The sequence below is a fragment of the Nelumbo lutea genome, chromosome 4, assembly GCF_056320005.1.
Source record: "Nelumbo lutea isolate HS-2025 chromosome 4, American lotus-T2T, whole genome shotgun sequence".
Classification (NCBI taxonomy): domain Eukaryota; kingdom Viridiplantae; phylum Streptophyta; class Magnoliopsida; order Proteales; family Nelumbonaceae; genus Nelumbo; species Nelumbo lutea.
Genome location: NC_142687.1, coordinates 78,496,715 through 78,516,955, shown reverse-complemented (window position 1 = coordinate 78,516,955; position 20,241 = coordinate 78,496,715). Strand labels below are relative to the sequence as shown.

At 36.8% G+C, this 20,241-nt stretch overlaps 1 protein-coding gene and 1 non-coding gene across 2 annotated transcripts in view; one reads left to right on the top strand and one right to left on the bottom strand.

Annotated features, from left to right (window-relative positions):
- The window catches only part of LOC148861208 (uncharacterized), a 50,388-nt gene that overhangs the window by 9,363 nt on the left and 20,784 nt on the right, over positions 1–20,241 (bottom strand). The window lies entirely within an intron of this gene.
- Positions 2,044–2,150, top strand: LOC148861209 (small nucleolar RNA R71). Its single transcript, XR_016095316.1, has one exon. It is a non-coding gene; the product is annotated as a small nucleolar RNA R71 (small nucleolar RNA).

Here is a 20,241-nt window from a genome sequence, read left to right as displayed (position 1 = left end):
GGCTTCTTCCTTTGGGTTTTCCAAATAGTTAGCTTGCATTTCTTGGGCCGAATGAAAACTCCCTTGCTCTCATGGCTGGGCCGGGATGAACTTGATAAATTTTGGGCTTTATTTTCTTGCTTTTGCCTTCTTTTTGTTGATTTGGCTGCCCCTGACATCTTTCTTGCAATCAAGCTAAAATAGGGCAAAATCTAATTAAACCAGCATAAAATTGCATGCAAAAACCTCATAAAATATAGATAAATTGTAGGTTCATCAAATACCCCCACACTTAAGCTTTTGCTTGTCCTCAAGCAAAGACATCAGCCTTAAACTTAACATTCCCCCCTTCTGTTCTCACCATTTACCTGGTGAACTTTTTAAGATAGAAATGCATTGAGTAGTCGGGGAACTTTTGTATGTGCTCAACTCTTTTTCTTGTAAATTACCATTTAAGATATGTATCAGATCCAAGGAAAGGAGAATATGAATTTCATCATAGTCTATCCTTCACTCTTAATTCATATATAAATCAGCTCCTTAATTGTCAAGGTTAATAATCAAATTTCACTAAGTTTCACATTTGTAACTAAATCTTAATGAGAGTTCAACTTTAGAGTGCCCCTTTGAACCTCAGCTATCACCACAGCTATCATAGTCTAAGCTGCTAATTTTACTATTCAGCTCAGAATAGCGGAGTCAATTGGGGCTTTTGTCCTTCTTTGCAATTATTGAACCTCAAGAATCAGCATTTCAGATGTGCACTAGCTCTCTTGACCATTATCCATGAAATCAAGGGCTTCCATACACATGAAGATAGTTAGGGCTAGTCATGCTAAAAAGCATATTCAGCTCCCCTTTTCTCATGCATATATCAAATTGGGTCATTCACAAGAATAAAAACTTAACAAGTACATTAGTCTCCCTCAACTCATTGAATTCTTTCTTAAAAATCATCAAATAAATAGTAATGAACTTGAGGGGTTCCAGTCTTTTTTTTTGGTTATGTCATTGCCTGCATATGTGTGTTGGGGTGCATGGTTTCAACCCCCATACCCTAGCCTCGGGCTCACTCCCCCACACTTAAGATGAACATTGTCCTCAATGTTCCTAGTGTTAGGCAGTAACAATAAAACTAGCAAGAGCATCATCAAGTAATAGGAGGTATTTAGAGGACTTCCCTGAAGATCATTCTTAAATTCTGCAATATGTTGTCGGTGGAAAACTTCTTCTGCTAGAAATCACTTGCAAACTAGAAGAGTAGATCAGTTTCTTTATTCAATTAAATTCTAAGAAAAACTAACTAAACTTAAATGCTATGAAAAATAAAAACAAAAAGCAAGTAAGACAGTTTATAACTAAGTATCTGAATTGGGAATTCTCCCAACAGCCTCTTGTTCCCTTGGGTTTACCATGGTGTTACTAGGTAAGGTACCCGGAGCCCTTTCTGAAATCATCTGTGCCAGCTGCCCAACCTGAGTTTCCAAGTTCCTTATCGATGTTTCATTTTTCTGAAATCTATTTTCCGCACTAGCTATGAACTTGGTCATCAGCTCCTCCAAGTTAGATTTCGGTTCCGGCTGATAGAAGTTTTGGTGGAAAGGCTTAGGTGCATGCTGATTCAGGTGGCCTCTCCATCCGGGGTTATGGGCATGATGGTACTGATTTCTTGGCTGTCTTGTAAAGTTTCCAACAAAGTCTACTTATTCTGTGGACTGAAAAGACTGACTGCCAACTTGGAATTCAGTGCTATCATGGCCTCCCCCACACTTATCATACTGTACATGCATAGATGCCATCTGCATCTCATCAAATTTTTTGCTAAGTGCTCCTATTTGTGCAGAGAGAGCTGTGTATGTATCCACATTATGAAGGCCATGCTGCTTTCTAACTGGTGTCCTTTCTGAATGCCATTGGTAGTTATTGGCTGCCATCTCCTCGATGAGTGCATGGGCAACCTCGGGAGTCTTATTGTTTATGGAGCCCCCAGCTGCTGCATCTAAGATGGTCTTGTTTGAATCGGTCAGACCATTATAAAATGTTTGCACCTGCAGCAAAATCGGAAGGCCATGGTGAGGAACCCTCCTTAGTAGCTCCTTGTAACGTTCCCAGGACTCATAGAGAGATTCCCCCTCTTGCTGGAAAAAAGTAGTGATGTCATTCCTCATTTTAGCAGTTTTAGAAGGGGGAAAATATTTAGAGAGAAAACGGCTGGCCATTTCGTCCCATGTGGCTATAGATCCTGCCGGTAATGAGTTCAACCAAGCTTTGGCTTTATCCTTCAAAGAAAATGGGAATAACCTCAGCCGGATGGCATCATCACTTACCCCATTGTGTTTGAAGGTGTCACAGATTTCCAAGAAGCTAGCAATATAGGCATTCGGATCCTCATGGGCCATACCACAAAACTGAACCATATTTTGTATCATTTGGATTATGGCCGGTTTAATTTCAAAGTTATTGGCAGCAATAGATGGCCTGATAATGCTGGAGACAGTCCCGGTGAGGGTGGGCTTGGCATAATCCATCATAGTTCTTTGTTCAGCCATTTCTTGTGCTTCTTGTCTGACTTGCCTAGCAGCTCTCAAATGGACACGGAGAGTCCGTTCAATCTCTAGGTCGTAAAGGATCTCTTCCAGTTCAAGTCTGCTTGTCATAAACTGTAAAGGTCAAAGCAATAAAAAGGCCAATATTCACAAAAGAAAATAAATAACTAATCCTATTACAACTGAAAATGTAAAGTGAAGTATTGGAATATACAAACCTACATCCTAAAATAAATAAATGCAGCTAACTAAAAGCAGATCAACATCTTATTCAATATACAGAATTCAATAGCAATTTACAAACAGGTCTGAATTCAGTAATCTCTGAGTAGAACAACAGTTTACAAATTCCTCTTCTTTATATTGCTGAAATCAGGGACGGGATTTAATTTCACAGATCTAAACTGCTGAGAGCTGAAATCTCAGTAGCTACTGAGAATAGTAATATACAGTTCTGAAATCTTATTAGCTACTGAGGACAGCCAAATGTGGATCAGCAGTGATTGTGTTCAGGTCTGAGTTTCATATTAAAAGGCTCTTCTGTGCTACTGAAGGTCAATACACTAAACTGAAATCAATGTACAAAGGATTGTGAGATAGCAATTCAGACATCAGTTCTACACAAAATTGAGATCAGCTCTGAAATCTCAGAAGCCACTGAGAACAACAATAAATATAATAGCAGCTGCTGATAACAGTACAGTTGTGCTCAAGTCTGATTTCCATATTGGAAGGCTACTAAATATCAGATCTGAGCCCACTGTTTTGATGAGCTATGCATCACCAAACACCAGATGGAGTAGCCATACTAAAACTGAGCAATTCAGCAGGATAACCTACTGATATCAGCAATGAAACATGTTGTATACAGATCTGCACAAAACCGAAATTAATCAGTAGTAAAAAGATCTGAAATCAGACCTGTATTCACCATGGTGTGGCTGCTGGGATCTGATTTTCTTTTCCTTTTCTTTTGAAATGAAATAGAACACAAAGCAGTAATGCAACTATACTACTGACAAAATCTCCCTTTTTTTTTTTTTAGGAAGAAAACTAAAACAAAATACAGCAATGCAACCAAAATCTTTATGGATGAGTGCAGGTCTAATTGATGAATGCAATTCAGATCTGAATTCATTTTGAGATTTATTTATTTATTTATTTTATTTTATATAATTTTTTTAAAACCAAAAGGAGAAGAGAAATTTGAATTGCATAAGCTACATTAAAACTGAAACTAAGGATGGAACAATGAAGTATCAAGAGAAGAAACATGGCTCCATCAATGTAGCCCTTGATGGAGTATACACTTATTGGAATGTAGTACACACGGCTGCACACACCCATTCAGATCTGCTAGACTTTCTATTCATGCACAACTGAAATCAGAGCTATCTAACTTGAAAAAAATTTCAAAGATCAGCCCAGGACAATTCACAATGCCAATTTAGTAATGTTATTTGTAATACAAACCTGTTCAAAACCTGCCCTGGTTCAGTCTTGCTGTAGCAGGTCTGCCATAGTAGCCCTGCTATAGGTCTGAACTCTAATATAAAAATGGTGTGGAAGTGCCACTTTGCATGAAATCTCTTGAGGCATAAAAAAATTCTCAGATTAAATATACTTTTCTTCAACCAAATCAGCTCAGATAGATCGGAGTACAAGTTATTTAATACAGCAAAGTATGCCCTGTATCCTGCTCTCTTCACAACCTCAGTTCAGATCTAGGTGATTGCAGATCCGAATTTCTTCAACCATGACTATCCAATTGTTTTTGGGAGATAGCAGATTTTTTGTATGGTGTATTGGGGTGAAGATAACCCCCAATTATCCTTTAAATTTACATCAGTTCACGTCTGAGTTCAAGAGAACTCAGATCTGAACTGTTGCAGATTTGCTACAGCAGAACTCAGATCTGAACTCAGATCTGAGTTCTGATCCGAATCCTTGGTTTCCATTCTTTCGGTTATATGGTTCTTTCTCTCTCTTTTTTTTTCTTTTTTCACTATCTAAATATATTTTTTTTCTTTTTGTAATGAAAGAAAAGAATAATAAAGGGCTGAGAACAGATTTTTTTTTTTTTCTGAGTATTGCAGTTCTGCTATAGCAGAGTTCAGGTCTGAAGAGTCTGAGTTCGGATCTGAAATCTCAATTGCCTTACCTTCAGTTATTTCTACCAAATTGTTTTTGGAGAATAGCAGAAGTGCCCTAGGGTGAATTGGGGTGGTGATGACACCCAATTCCCCTCAAAATTGCATCAGTTCAGGTCTGAGTTCAGAGGAACTCAGATCTGAACTGTTGCAGATCTGCAATAGCAGAACTCAGATCTGAACTCAAATCTGAATTCTGATCCGAATTCTCAATTGCTCCACTTGTTGTTCAAAATATCTCTTTTTTTTTTCATTTTATATATATATATATATATTTTCTTTTTGTAATGGAAAAAGAAATAAAATTCTGAAACACAAGCAATTCTTTTCGGCTGAGTGCTGCAGATCTGAAATCTGCTGATCTGAGTGCCGAATGCAACTCAGATCTGCAACACTCATGTTTATGTGAATTTTTTTCTTTTTTTTTTTTCTTTTTGAAGGGAACAACACCAAGATTGAATAGAAATCAAATATGCCTTTATTAAAATGAAACTGAAACCAGAAAAAGAAAGTAATCTACTTAAGAAAGAAGAAACATAACTACAGTAGTACAGCAGTTGCATTCAAAGCTAAAATTTAAAGTTAAGCAAATTAAACCAACTATGAATGCAATGCTGAATGATACCAGATTAAGAATGCTCAATGTTTCCTAATATTGCTTCTATAAATCCTCGGCAATGGCGCCAAAAACTTGATGTGTGGCTCATTGTGACACTAGCAAGTGCACTAGCCGTTCAAGTAATAAAGTAGTGAGTGAAGTATCGTTCCCACGAGGATTTAGGAAACAATTAACAATACTAAATTGAGCACTTCTTATCTGATCAACAAATGAATCAAAACTTTAATGAAAGCTAAAAAAAATACTAAATTAAAATCTATCTAAATCATTGGCCCAATTGCCTTCAAATCAGGTTAGAAGAGTAAGTAGTAAATGTCAATCTCAGAATTCAGCAATCTATCAATTTGGATCATTCGAATAAATCATGATTGAGCCTTGGTTTGGTGAAACCCCAAAGTCATGAACAGCCTCTCTCAAACGCATGTTCATCCTATGCATGAGTGACGGTTCTTCTATCTCTAGCAAGAATGTAATCCCCATGCATGCATTTCTTCAAACACTTCTAAGGCATCAATTCAAATCTGAATTGATCAACAACTGAATTGTGCAAGTTATTGATGAACCTACAATTTATCTATATTTTATGAGGTTTTTGCATGAAATTTTATGCTGGTTTAATTAGATTTTGCCCTATTTTAGCTTGATTGCAAGAAAGATGTCAGGGGGAGCCAAATAAACAAAAAGAAGGTAAAAGTAAGAAAAGAAAGCCCAAAATTTATCAAGTTCAGCCCGAACCAGCCATGAGAGCAAGGGAGTTTTCATTCGGCCCCAGAAGTGCAAACTAACTCTTTGGAAAACCCAAAGGAAGAAGCCTAGTAAGAAGGAAATTTTGGCCCAGCCCATTTTTAGCCCAAATAACAGCCTAGAGTGTAGCCCACATGAGCTCAAAAGCAAGCTAAGTTGTAGCCCAAATAGCAGCCCAAAGGGAGCTAGGGGCGGCAACTCCTACATGTTTCTTGAAGAGAAGGAGGGAGCACTCTAGAAGGTTCATGAGGGGTGTAATACACCCAATTCTAGAGACTTCAAGAAGGGACAAGAGCCCCCTTGAAAAACTATATAAGGAGGCCTCTAGGAGGGGGGAGAGGTGTTCAATTGCTTGAGAGGAAGGCTCTCCCACTCTTAGAGGTTCAGCCACCTTGAGAGAAGAGAAGAGAAGAAGGCTAGGCGCAAGGAAGAAGAAGAAGAAGGGCTGAAGGAAGTTCAAGACAAGCAAGCTAGAAGAAGGTGAGTTCGAATTGAGGGTTTGTGATTCAAAGATCTTTTGTAATAAATCATTTGTAGTTTCATTCTCTTTTGATTTGAATTCAGTTTCTTAGTTATATTTTCTTTCTTCTTTCTCCTTGTTTCCATTCTTCCTTGATGTATTTCAGCTTGTAAAAATTTCAGTTCAGCAATCTAATTCTTTTTGATTCATTCAAATGATCATGGATTGTACTTGAAGTTTCTTGAATAAGGGTGTTATTGCAAATCAATTCGGCCAACTAACCTTCAAAACTCAGATCTGAATTCTCAGATCTGAGATTGCAAGATCTGAATTGCTTGAAAGAGAATTCAGATCTGCAATTTTCAGATTGGCCGAATTAATCTACAGCTTGGAATTCCTAGAGTGCTTGAGAGAGACTCTAGGAATTCAAATCTACTATTCAAGAACTGAATTGAGTGCAAGGTTAGAGATAACTTGCACAATTCAGTTGGTGATCAATTCAGATTTGAATTGATGCCTTAGAAGTGTTTGAAGAAATGCATGCATGGGGATTACATTCTTGCTAGAGATAGAAGAACCGTCACTCATGCATAGGATGAACATGCGCTTGAGAGAGGCTGTTCATGACCTTGGGGTTTCACCAAACCAAGGCTCAATCATGATTTATTCGAATGATCCAAATTGATAGATTGCTGAATTCTGAGATTGACATTTACTGCTTACTTTTCTAACCTGATTTGAAGGCAATTGGGCCAATGATTTAGATAGATTTTAATTTAGGATTTTTTTTAGCTTTCATTAAAGTTTTGATTCATTTGTTGATCAGATAAGAAGTGCTCAATTTAGTATTGGTAATTGTTTCCTAAATCCTCGTGGGAACGATACTTCACTCACTACTTTATTACTTGAACGGCTAGTGCACTTGCTAGTGTCACAATGAGCCACACATCATGTTTTTGGCGCCGTTGCCGGGGATTTATAGATGCAATATTAGGAAACATTGAGCATTCTTAATCTGATCTCATTAAGCATTGCATTCATAGTTGGGTTAATTTGCTAACTTTTTCATTTCAGCTTGGACTGCAACTGCTGTACTACTGTAATTGTGTTTTAGTAGATTAATTTCTCTTCCCTGTTTCAGTTTAATTTTAATAAAGGGAGACCTTTTTTCCTTTCCATCTTGAAGTTATTGTCTTCTAAAAGAAAAAAAAAATTTGAAAACATGAGTGTTGCAGATCTGAGTTGCATTCGGCACTCAGATCTGCTATAGCAGAACTGCAATACTCAGAAAAAAAAAATCTGTTCTCAGCCCTTTATTATTCTTTTCTTTCATTACAAAAAAGAAAAAAAATATATATTTAGATAGTGAAAAAAAAAAGAGAGAGAGAGAACCATATAACCGAAAGAATGGAAACCAAGGATTCGGATCAGAACTCTGATCTGAGTTCAGATCTGAGTTCTGCTGTAGCAGATCTACAACAGTTCAGATCTGAGTTCTCTTGAACTCAGACCTGAACTGATGTAAATTTAAAGGATAATTGGGGGTTATCGTCACCCCAATACACCCTACAAAAAATCTTCTATCTCCCAAAAACAATTGGATAGTCATGGTTGAAGAAATTCGGATCTGCAATCACCTAGATCTGAACTGGGATTGTGAACAGAGCAGGATACAGGGCATACTTTGCTGTATTAAATAACTTGTACTCCGACCTATCTGAGCTGATTTGGTTGAAGAAAAGTATATTTAATCTGAATTTTTTTTTTTTATGCCTCAAGAGATTTCATGCAAAGTGGCACTTCCACACCATTTTTCTATTAGAGTTCAGACCTATAGCAGGGCTACTATAGCTGACCTGCTACAGCAAGACTGAACCAGGGCAGGTTTTGAACAGGTTTGTATTACAATTAACATTACTAAATTGGCATTGTGAATTGTCCTGGGCTGATCTTTGAAATTTTTTTCAAGTTAGATAGCTCTGATTTCAGTTGTGCATGAATAGAAAGTCTAGCAGATCTGAATGGGTGTGTGCAGCCGTGTGTACTACATTCCAATAAATGTATACTCCATCAATGGCTACATTGATGGAGCCATGTTTCTTCTCTTGATACTTGATTGTTCCATCCTTAGTTTCAGTTTTAATGTAGCTTATGCAAATCAAATTTCTCTTCTTCTTTTGGTTCTAAAAAAATTATATAAAATAAAATAAATAAATAAATAAATCTCAAAATGAGTTCAGATCTGAATTGCATTCATCAATCAGACCTGCACTCATCCAAAAAGATTTTGGTTGCATTGCTATATTTTATTTTAGTTTTCTTCCTAAAAAAAAAAGAAAAGAAAAAGAAAACAATCATGTGAGCTTTCAGATCTGAAACTCAGATTTGAAGTTCAGATCTGAGTTCAGCCGGTTGTAGGACTGCATTCTGCTAGGTTCAGATTTGAGTTCATCTGAACTCAGACCTGAACCCACTCAATTCTGATGTGAATTCGGGTAGTAACAGCACCCAATTCACAATTTGATGCATCAGACTTGCCTCATTGATGAAAATATAAGCCATGAATGGTAAAATCAGATCTGAAGTGCATGAGAATCTGAGGCAGTATGAGTACATGATCTGAAATTTCTTTGAACTTGATGTTTTGTTATCTTTTAAATCATTTGCACCCAATCTGAATTGGTTGTAATGGATTAGGACTGATGTTTGTGAGGTCCAAAAAGAGCTTCATATTTTTGATGTAATGGTATTCAGATCTGAATCAAGGCTGCTTTCATTATAAAATTGCAGATCTGATTTCAAGCCTCTGCAATCAATTGATGCATACAAGACATTTAAGTTGGGACTTGAAAGAGAAGTCTTAAGCTCTTGGGATCAAACTTATTTCAGACCTAACTGCAACAGATTTAAGACCTACTTATTGATATTAGGTTTGGAGTTTTTGTAAGTGACTGTTCTCAAAAGTTAAGTTTTCAAATCTGATTTTTTTTTTTTTTTTTGGTTAGAACTTGAAGAGCAGCTTAAAGATCATAAATTCAGCAATGATTGTAGATCTGTTTACAGTAGATTTTAGATTTGTTTACTTATGTTCATTTAAGTTTAGAATAGTGTGTAGTAAACTCCATTGCTGATTTAGCTAGCTCTCTTTTCCATTGAACATCTACTTCACACTTGAATGTTGGTTTAGTTTCAGTAATGGAGCTATGTTTTTCTAGTTTGCAAATTTATTAGTATGGATCAGATCTGTGTACGTTCACTTACATTGGTGAAATTCTAATGCAGATCTGAGCACACACAAAAAAAAAAAAAAAATCAAATAACTTTGGTAGTGTGCTGATTTCAAGAACTCTTAGATTTCTAGGCTAGTTTCAATCTTGTAAATCACTTGTTTATCACTTGCATATCAGATTCCAAGAGATATTTATATTGGCTTTTGATCTTGTTTTTCTAAATTTATTTATTTATTTTTTTTTTACTAGATAGAATTCAAACTTCTTGTCCTTGTAAGTTTCTGTTGTGTATTACAGACTGGTTAAATTATTTACATTGTTTGGAATTGTGTATAGTAGTCTTTTTATTATTTGGTTTAAATTATTTTTAGTTAGAACAAAGCTCTTGATCTCTCTTGCAAGTAAATTCTAGCAGAAGAGGCTCCCACCAAAAGAACTCTTGCATATATGGAAATTAATCTTCAGGAAGTCCTCTATATACCCTTCTCTTTACTTGGAATTTCTCTTGCTAGCTTTTTTGTTACTGCCTAACACTACGAACATTGAGGACAATGTTCATCTCAAATGTGGGGGAGTGAGCCCGAGGCTAGGGTATGAGGGCTGAAACCATGCACCCCAACACACATATGCAGCCAATGACATAACAAAAAAAAAAAAGACTGGAACCCCTCAAATTCATTACTATTTATTTGATGATTTTTTTTTAAGAAGGAATTCAATGAGTTGAGGGAGACTGATGTACTTGTTAAGTTTTTATTCTTGTGAATGACCCAATTTGATATATGCATAAGAAAAGGGGAGCTGAATAGGCTTTTTAGCATGACTAGCCCTAACTTCCTTCATGTGTATGGAAGCCCTTGATTTCATTGTTAATGGTCAAGAAAGCTAGTGCACATCTGAAGTGTTGATTCTTGAGGTTCAATAATTGCAAAGAAGGACAAAAGCCCAAATTGACTCCGCTATTTTGAGCTGAATAGTAAAACTAGCAGCTCAGAACATGAGTCCTACCTCAAGTAAGTGACCAGTGTGAGATGGAGCATAAGATGCACTCACACCAAAAAAAAAAAAAAAAAAAAAAAAAAAAAAAAAAAAGAGAGAGAAAAGTGTGTGAGATGGAGCATAAAATGCACTCACACCGAAAAAAAAAAAAAAAAAAGAAGAAGAAGAAAAGGGTGAGATGGAGCATAAGATGCACTCACCCATTGAAATAAGTAATTGTGGTGACAACCGAGGTTCAAAGGGGCACTCTAAAGTTGAACTCTCATTGAGATTTAGTTACAGATGTGAAACTTAGTGAAATTGATTATTAACCTTGACAATTAAGGAGCTGATTTATATAAGAATTAGGAGTGAAGGCTAGACTATGATGAAATTCATATTCTCCTTTCCTTGGATCTGATAAATATCTTAAATGGTAATTTACAAGAATAAGAGTTGAGCACTTACAAAAGTTCCCCAACTACTCGATGCATTTCTATCTTAAAAAGTTCACCAGGTAAATGGTGAGAACAGAAGGGGGGAATGTTAAGTTTATGGCTGATGTCTTTGCTTGAGGACAAGCAAAAGTTTAAGTGTGGGGGTATTTGATGAACCTACAATTTATCTATATTTTATGAGGTTTTTGCATGAAATTTTATACTGGTTTAATTAGATTTTGCCCTATTTTAGTTGATTGCAAGAAAGATGTCAGGGGGAGCCAAATCAACAAAAAGAAGGCAAAAGCAAGAAAATAAAGCCCAAAATTTATCAAGTTCAGCTCGGCCCAGCCATGAGAGCAAGGGAATTTTCATTCGGCCCAAGAAATGCAAGCTAACTATTTGGAAAACCCAAAGGAAGAAGCCTAGCAAGAAGGAAATTTCGGCCCAGCCCATTTTTAGCCCAAATAACAGCCTAGAGTGTAGCCCACATGAGCTCAAAAGCAAGCTAAGTTGTAGCCCAAATAGCAGCCCAAAGGGAGCTAGGGGCAGCAACTCCTACATGTTTCTTGAAGAGAAGGAGGGAGCACTCTAGAAGGTTCATGAGGGGTGTAATACACCCAATTCTAGAGACTTCAAGAAGGGGCAAAAGCCCCCATGAAAAACTATATAAGGAGGCCTCTAGGAGGGGGGAGAGGTGTTCAATTGCTTGAGAGGAAGGCTCTCCCACTCTTAGAGGTTCGGCCACCTTGAGAGAAGAGAAGAGAAGAAGGTTAGGCGCAAGGAAGAAGAAGAAGAAGGGCTGAAGGAAGTTCAAGACAAGCAAGCTAGAAGAAGAAGGTGAGTTCGAATTGAGGGTTTGTGATTCAAAGATCTTTTGTAATAAATCATTTGTAGTTTCATTCTCTTTTGATTTGAATTCAGTTTCTTAGTTATATTTTCTTTCTTCTTTCTCCTTGTTTCCATTCTTCCTTGATGTATTTCAGCTTGTAAAAATTTCAGTTCAGCAATCTAATTCCTTTTGATTCATTCAAATGATCATGGATTGTACTTGAAGTTTCTTGAATAAGGGTGTTATTGCAGATCAATTCGGCCAACTAACCTTCAAAACTCAGATCTGAATTCTCAGATCTGAGATTGCAAGATCTGAATTGCTTGAAAGAGAATTCAGATCTGCAATTTTCAGATTGGCCGAATTAATCTTCAGCTTGGAATTCCTAGAGTGCTTGAGAGAGACTCTAGGAATTCATATCTACTATTCAAGAACTGAATTGAGTGCAAGGTTAGAGATAACTTGCACAATTCAGTTGGTGATCAATTCAGATTTGAATTGATGCCTTAGAAGTGTTTGAAGAAATACATGCATGGGGATTACATTCTTGCTAGAGATAGAAGAACCGTCACTCATGCATAGGATGAACATGCGCTTGAGAGAGGCTGTTCATGACCTTGGGGTTTCACCAAACCAAGGCTCAATCATGATTTATTCGAATGATCCAAATTGATAGATTGCTGAATTCTGAGATTGACATTTACTGCTTACTCTTCTAACCTGATTTGAAGGCAATTGGGCCAATGATTTAGATAGATTTTAATTTAGGATTTTTTTTAGCTTTCATTAAAGTTTTGATTCATTTGTTGATTAGATAAGAAGTGCTCAATTTAGTATTGGTAATTGTTTCCTAAATCCTCGTGGGAACAATACTTCACTCACTACTTTATTACTTGAACGGCTAGTGCACTTGCTAGTGTCACAATGAGCCACACATCAGTTATCTCTAACCTTGCACTCAATTCAGTTCTTGAATAGTAGATCTGAATTCCTAGAGTCTCTCTCAAGCACTCTAGGAATTCCAAGCTGTAGATTAATTCGGCCAATCTGAAAATTGCAGATCTGAATTCTCTTTCAAGCAATTCAGATCTTGCAATCTCAGATCTGAGAATTCAAATCTGAGTTTTGAAGGTTATTTGGCCGAATTACTCTACAATAACACCCTTATTCAAGAAACTTCAAGTATAATTCATGACCATTTGAATGAATCAAAAAGAATTAGATTGCTAAACTGAAATTTTACAAGTTGAAATACATCAAGGAAGAATGGAAACAAGGAGAAAGAAGAAAGAAAATATAACAAAGAAACTGAATTCGAATCAAAAGAGAATGAAACTACAAATGATTTATTACAAAAGATCTTTGAATCACAAACCCTCATTTCGAACTCACCTTCTCTTCTAGCTTGCTTGTCTTGAACTTCCTTCAGCCCTTCTTCTTCTTCTTCCTTGCGCCTAGCCTTCTTCTCTTCTCTTCTCTCAAGGTGGCCGAACCTCTAAGAGTGGGAGAGCCTTCCTCTCAAGCAATTGAACACCTCTCTCCCCTCCTAGAGGCCTCCTTATATAGTTTTTCAAGGGGGCTCTTGCCCCTTCTTGAAGTCTCTAGAATTGGGTTTATTACACCCCTCATGAACCTTCTAGAGTGCTCCCTCCTTCTCTTCAAGAAACATGTAGGAGTTGCCGCCCCTAGCTCCCTTTGGGCTGCTATTTGGGCTACAACTTAGCTTGCTTTTGACCTCATGTGGGCTACACTCTAGGCTGTTATTTGGCCTAAAAATGGGCTGGGCCGAAATTTCCTTCTTGCTAGGCTTCTTCCTTTGGGTTTTCCAAAGAGTTAGTTTGCACTTCTTGGGCCGAATGAAAATTCCTTTGCTCTCATGGCTGGGCCGGGCTGAACTTGATAAATTTTGGGCTTTCTTTTCTTGCTTTTGCCTTCTTTTTGTTGATTTGGCTCCCCCTTAAATCTTTTTGCAATCAAGGTAAAATAGGGCAAAATCTAATTATACCAGCATAAAATTTCATGCAAAAACCTCAAAATATAGATAAATTGTATGTTCATCAAATTCCTAGAGTGCTTGAGAGAGACTCTAGGAATTCAGATCTACTATTCAAGAACTGAATTGGATGCAAAATTAGAAATAACTTGCACAATTTAGTTGGTGATCAATTCAGTTTTGAATTGATGCCTTAGAAGTGTTTGAAGAAATGCATGCATGGGGATTAGATTCTTGTTAGAGATAGAAGAATTGTCACTCATGCATAGGATGAACATGTGCTTGAGAGCCATGGTTGAAGAAATTCGGATCTGCAATCGCATAGATCTGAACTGGGGTTGTGAACAGAGCAGGATACAGGGCAGACTTTGCTGTGTTAGATAACTTGTACTCCGATCTATCTGAGCTGATTTGGTTGAAGAAAAGTATATTTAATCTGAGAATTTTTTTATGCCTCAAGAGATTTCATGCAAAGTGGCACTTCCACACCATTTTTCTGTTAGAGTTCATACCTATAGCAGGGCTACTATAGCAGACCTGCTACTGCAAGAATGAATCAGGGCAGGTTTTGAATAGGTTTGTATTACAATTAACATTACTAAATTGGCATTATGAATTGTCCTGGGCTGATCTTTGAATTTTTTTTCAAGTTAGATAGCTCTGGTTTCAGCTGTGCATGAATAGAAAGTCTAGCAGATCTGAATGGGTGTGTGCAACCATGTGTACTACATTCGAATAAGTGTATGTTCCATCAAGGGCTACATTGATGGAGCCATGTTTCTTCTCTTGATACTTGATTATTCCATCCTTAGTTTTAGTTTTAATGTAGCTTATGCAAATCAAATTTCTCTTCTTCTTTTGGTTCTAAAAAGAAAAAAATTAAATCTCAAAATGAGTTCAGATCTGAATTGCATTCATCAATCAGACCTCCACTCATCCAAAAAGATTTTGGTTGCTTTGCTGTATTTTGTTTTAGTTTTCTTCCTTTAAAAAAAACATAAAAGAAAAATAGAAAAAGAAAAGAAAAGAAAACAATGAAAGAACAGCATGTGATCTTTCAGATTTGAAACTCAAATTTGAAGTTCAGATCTGAGTTCAGCCGGTTGCAGGACTGCATTCTGCTAGGTTTAGATTTGAGTTCATCTGAACTCAGACCTGAACCCACTCAATTCTGATGTGAATTCGGGTAGTAACAACACCCAATTCACAATTTGATGTATCAGACTTGCCTCTTTGATGAAAATATAAGCCATGAATGGTAAAATCAGATCTGAAGTGCATGAGAATCTGAGGCAGTATGAGTACATGATCTGAAATTTCTTTCAACTTGATGTTTTGTTGTCTTTTAAATCTCTTGCACCCAATCTGAATTGATTAGATTAGGATTGAAGTTTGTAAGGCTTGAAAGGTCCAAAAAGAGCTTCATATTTTAGATTGTAATATACTAGCATTCAGGGCTGCTTACAGTATACAGTTAGCAGACCTGATTTCAGGTTTCTGCAACTACTTAATTTGAGCCATCATGATTTCAGGTTTCTGCAACTACTTAATTTGAGCCATCATGATTTCAGGTTTCTGCTTTAAACCTCTTGCACATAGTCTTGGATGTCCATTAGTAAAATCAAAGTTTTAGTTGGCCAGCTCTGATTGCTTTGAGATCTGATCTGAAATTGGACTCAGTTCTGTTCTGCAACACTGCTAAATTGCAGCAGTAACAATGCCAAATAGTGCAGACCTAATTTCAGGTTTCTGTAAATTTGTGGACTGAACAGCTTAATATATTTGAGCTAGACAGATTTAGGCTGATATGGATTGATAGGGGCTGATATGAGATCTGAAACAAAACATGGGCTGAACTAACTGTGGGCTGAATTTATAGGTTGTATGCATTGCAGACCTGATTTCAGGTCTCAGAAGTCTTCAAGATTATGAAGCCATACACTTGCATAGCTTACAAACCTGAATCCAAACCTGGCTCAGGTCTGGTTGTAGCCCAATTTAAGTCCTCTGAAGGCACATTGACAATTCAGCTCTGAATAGCAGCCCACAGTATAGCAGATGTAAATGATGATGTGCAATAGTTCCAATAAGTATATTCAATTCAGACTCCAATTTTTATGGTTTGTTAATTGCATATTTGAACTCAGATAAATTGTATCTGAATTCAGATGCTATAATTAAGGAATGTAAATAAGATTGTTGGTTTGGATTCCCTTTTTAATAATCAAAATCATTTATGATCTAAAATCAGTGGTTATTTGAATGCTAATAACCATTGATTTCAGTATAAGTGACTACTGTAATTTCATATATGAACTCAAATCCAAAGGTGACTGTTCTCAGTAGGTAAGTTTGCAGATCTAATTTCAAGTCTCTGCAATTTATTGAGGCATACAAGACATATAAGTTGGGACTTGAAATAAGAAGTCTTAAACTCTTGAGTTCAGACTTATTTCAGACCTAATTGCATCATAATTCAGACTTATTGATGTTAGGTTTTTTTTGTAAGACTGTTCTCAAAAGCTAAGACTTCAGGTTTGATTCTATTAAGAGCCTGAAGAGCAGCCTAAAGATACTATATTCAACAATTGATTTTAGATCTGATTACAGTAGATGTTAGATATGTTTACTTCTATTTATTCTAGAATAGTGTGTAATAATATCTATTGCTAATTTAGCTAGCTTTCTTTTTCAGTAATGATCTACTTCACACTTGAATGCTGGTTTTCAGTAATGGAGCTCTATTTTTCTTGTTTAAAAAGAGAGAGAGAGAGAGAAAAAGAGTGAAGCAAATGACTTTGGTTTGTCTTATTAATTACTTGGCTTTGTAAATTTTTCTTGTATAGCTGGTAGATTATGATTACTTACATTCTTTTGAATTGTGAATAGTAGTCTTTTTTATTATTTGGTTTAAATTATTTTTAGTTAGAACAAAGCTTCTGATCTCTGTTGCAAGTAAATTCTAGCAGAAGAGGCTCCCACCAAAAGAACTCTTGCATATTTGGAAATTAATCTTCAGGAAATCCTCTTTACCCTTCTCTTTACTTGGTATTTCTCTTGTTGGTTTTATTGTGATCCCCTAACACTAGGAACATTGAGGACAATGTTCATCTTAAGTGTGGGGGAGTGAGCCCGAGGCTAGGGTATGGGGGCTGAAACCATGCACCTCATTCACCCCAACACACATATGCAGGCAATGACATAACCAAAAAAGACTGAAACTCCTCAAGTTCATTACTATTTATTTGATGATTTTTAAGAAGGAATTCAATAAGTTGAGGGAGACTGATGTACTTGTTAAGTTTTTATTCTTGTGAATAACCTAGTTTGATATATGCATGAGAAAAGGAGAGTTGAATACGCCTTTCAGCATGACTAGCCCTAACTTCCTTCATGTGTATGGAAGCCCTTGATTTCATTGTTAATGGTCAAGAAAGCTAGTGCACATCTGAAGTGTTGATTCTTGAGGTTCAATAATTGCAAAGAATGACAAAAGCCCAAATTGACTCTACTATTTTGAGCTGAATAGTAAAACTAGCAGCTCAGAACATGAGTCCTATTTACCTACCTCAAGCAAATGACCAGTGTGAGATGGAGCATAAGATGCACTCACATAAAAAAAAAAGAAGAGAAAAAGAGAGAGAAAAGTGTGTGAAATGGAGCATAAAATGCACTCACACCGAAAAAAAAATAGAAGAAAAGGGTGAGATGGAGCATAAGATGCACTCACCCCAAGAATTAAGAAATTGTGGTGATAGCTGAGGTTCAAAGGGGGCACTCTAATGTTGAACTCTCATTAAGATTTAGTTACAAATGTGAAACTTAGTGAAATTTGATTATTAACCTTGACAATTAAGGAGCTGATTTATATATGAATTAAGAGTGAAGGCTAGACTATGATGAAATTCATATTCTCCTTTCCTTGGATCTGATACATATCTTAAATGGTAATTTACAAGAATAAGAGTTGAGCACATACAAAAGTTCCCCGACTACTCAATGCATTTCTATCTTAAAAAGTTCACCAGGTAAATGGTGAGAACAGAAGGGGGGAATGTTAAGTTTATGGCTGATGTCTTTGCTTGAGGACAAGCAAAAGCTTAAGTGTGGGGGTATTTGATGAACCTACAATTTATCTATAATTTTTTAGGACTTTAGCATGGATTTTTATGCCGGTTTTATTAATTTTTGCCTTAATTTAGCTTAATGCTAAGAATAAGTTTCAGGGGTAATTAATCCAAGAAAATGAAGGAAAAAGGCAAAAAAAGAAGGTTCAAAAAGACCAAATTCAGCCCAGCCCGGTTGTGGAAGCAAGAGAGAGAACTTCGGCCCAAGAAGAGCAAGTGGATTCCTTGAGAAAACCTAAGAAAAGAAAGCCTAGCTAAGAGTAGAATTCGGCCCAGCAAGGAAGGCCCATTCTCAGCCCAAAAGAGCAGCTCAATGTATAGCTATCATGTGCTAAGAGAGAGCCTTAGTGCAGCCCAAATAGCAGCCCTTATGAAGCTTTCAAGAGAGCTCTAGAAAGCTTAAGAATGGGGTGTATTACACCCCATTCTAGAGGCTTCAAGAAGAGGCAAGAGCCCACTTGAAAAACTATATAAAGACGCCTCTATGAGGAGGGAGAGGTGTTCAATTGCTTGAGAGGAAGGCTCTCCCACTCTTAGAGGTTCAGCCACCTTGAGAGAAGAGAAGAGAAGAAGGTTAGGCGCAAGGAAGAAGAAGAAGAAGGGCTGAAGGAAGTTCAAGACAAGCACGTTAGAAGAGAAGATGAGTTCAAAATTGGGGGTTTGTGATTCAAAGATCATTTGTAATAACTCAATTGTAGTTTCATTCTCCTTTAATTTGAATTCTGTTTCTTTGTTATATTTTCTTTCTTCTTTCTCCTTTTTCCATTCTTCCTTGATGTATTTCAGCTTGTAAAATTTCAGTTCAGCAATCTAATTCTTTTTTATTCATTCTAATGGTCATGAATTGTACTTGGAGTTTCTTGAATAAGAGTGTTTTTGTAGATTAATTCGGCCAACTAACCTTCAAAACTCAGATCTGAATTTTCAGATCTGAGATTGCAAGATCTGAATTGCTTGAAAGAGAATTCAGATCTGCAATTTTCAGAATGGCCGAATGGATCTAAAGCTTGGAATTCCTAGAGTGCTTGAGAGAGACTCTAGGAATTCAGATCTACTATTCAAGAACTGAATTGGATGCAAGATTAGAGATAACTTGCACAATTTAGTTGGTGATCAATTCAGTTTTGAATTGATGCCTTAGAAGTGTTTGAAGAAATGCATGCATGGGGATTAGATTCTTATTAGAAATAGAAGAATTGTCACTCATGCATAAGATGAACATGTGCTTGAGAGAGGCTGTTCATGACCTTGGGGTTTCACCAAACCAAGGCTCAATTATGATTTATTCGAATGATCCAAATTGATAGATTGCTGAATTCTGAGATTGAAATTTACTGTTTACTCTTCCAACCTAATTTGAAGGCAATTGGACCAATGATTTAGATAGATTTTAATTTAGGATTTTTTTAGCTTTCATTAACGTTTTGATTTATTTGTTAATCAGATAAGAAGTACTCAATATAGTATTGATACTTGTTTCCTAAATCCTCGTGGGAACGATACTTCACTCACTACTTTATTACTTGAACGGATAGTGCACTTGCTAGTGTCACAATGAGCCACACATCAAGGGGCGTCATAGACCGATGTGGGAGGGGCTTCACCAGAAAATGGGAACTCTCTCACGGTACCTTTGCGTTCACGAATATGGGTAAACACTCACTGGACAGAAAGGTTTACCTGAAATGGCTCTGAACCTTGTCTGATAGAGGCCAAAGGGAAAACTCATATGATGAGTGGATATGATCCTTCACAGAAAGGTGGTGGGGTTATGTAGCTGAAATAGTTGGCTCCATGCACCCTATGTGATTTCCTACATTTCCAGAGACAACCCATAGTCTCTGTCACTGAGAAAGGAGGGAAATCTCAGAGATGAATAAATGGAAATGGATTGTAGATTAAAAGCCATATCTATGAATTGAACATGAATCAAATTAGGTTGTGGACTGATGTTTGCTCTTTTATCAAAAAACGGCAAATGGATCTTTGGCAAAGCTTCTTGATGATAACAAGCTTAAGGGCCCAAACTACGCTGATTTGTACAAGAACCTTATGCTGGTCCTAGCTTCTGAAAAGCTGGACAAAGTGGCAAAGAATCCTGTCCCGGAGCGACCAGGAGACAGGGTTTCTGAGGCCCGAAATAGAG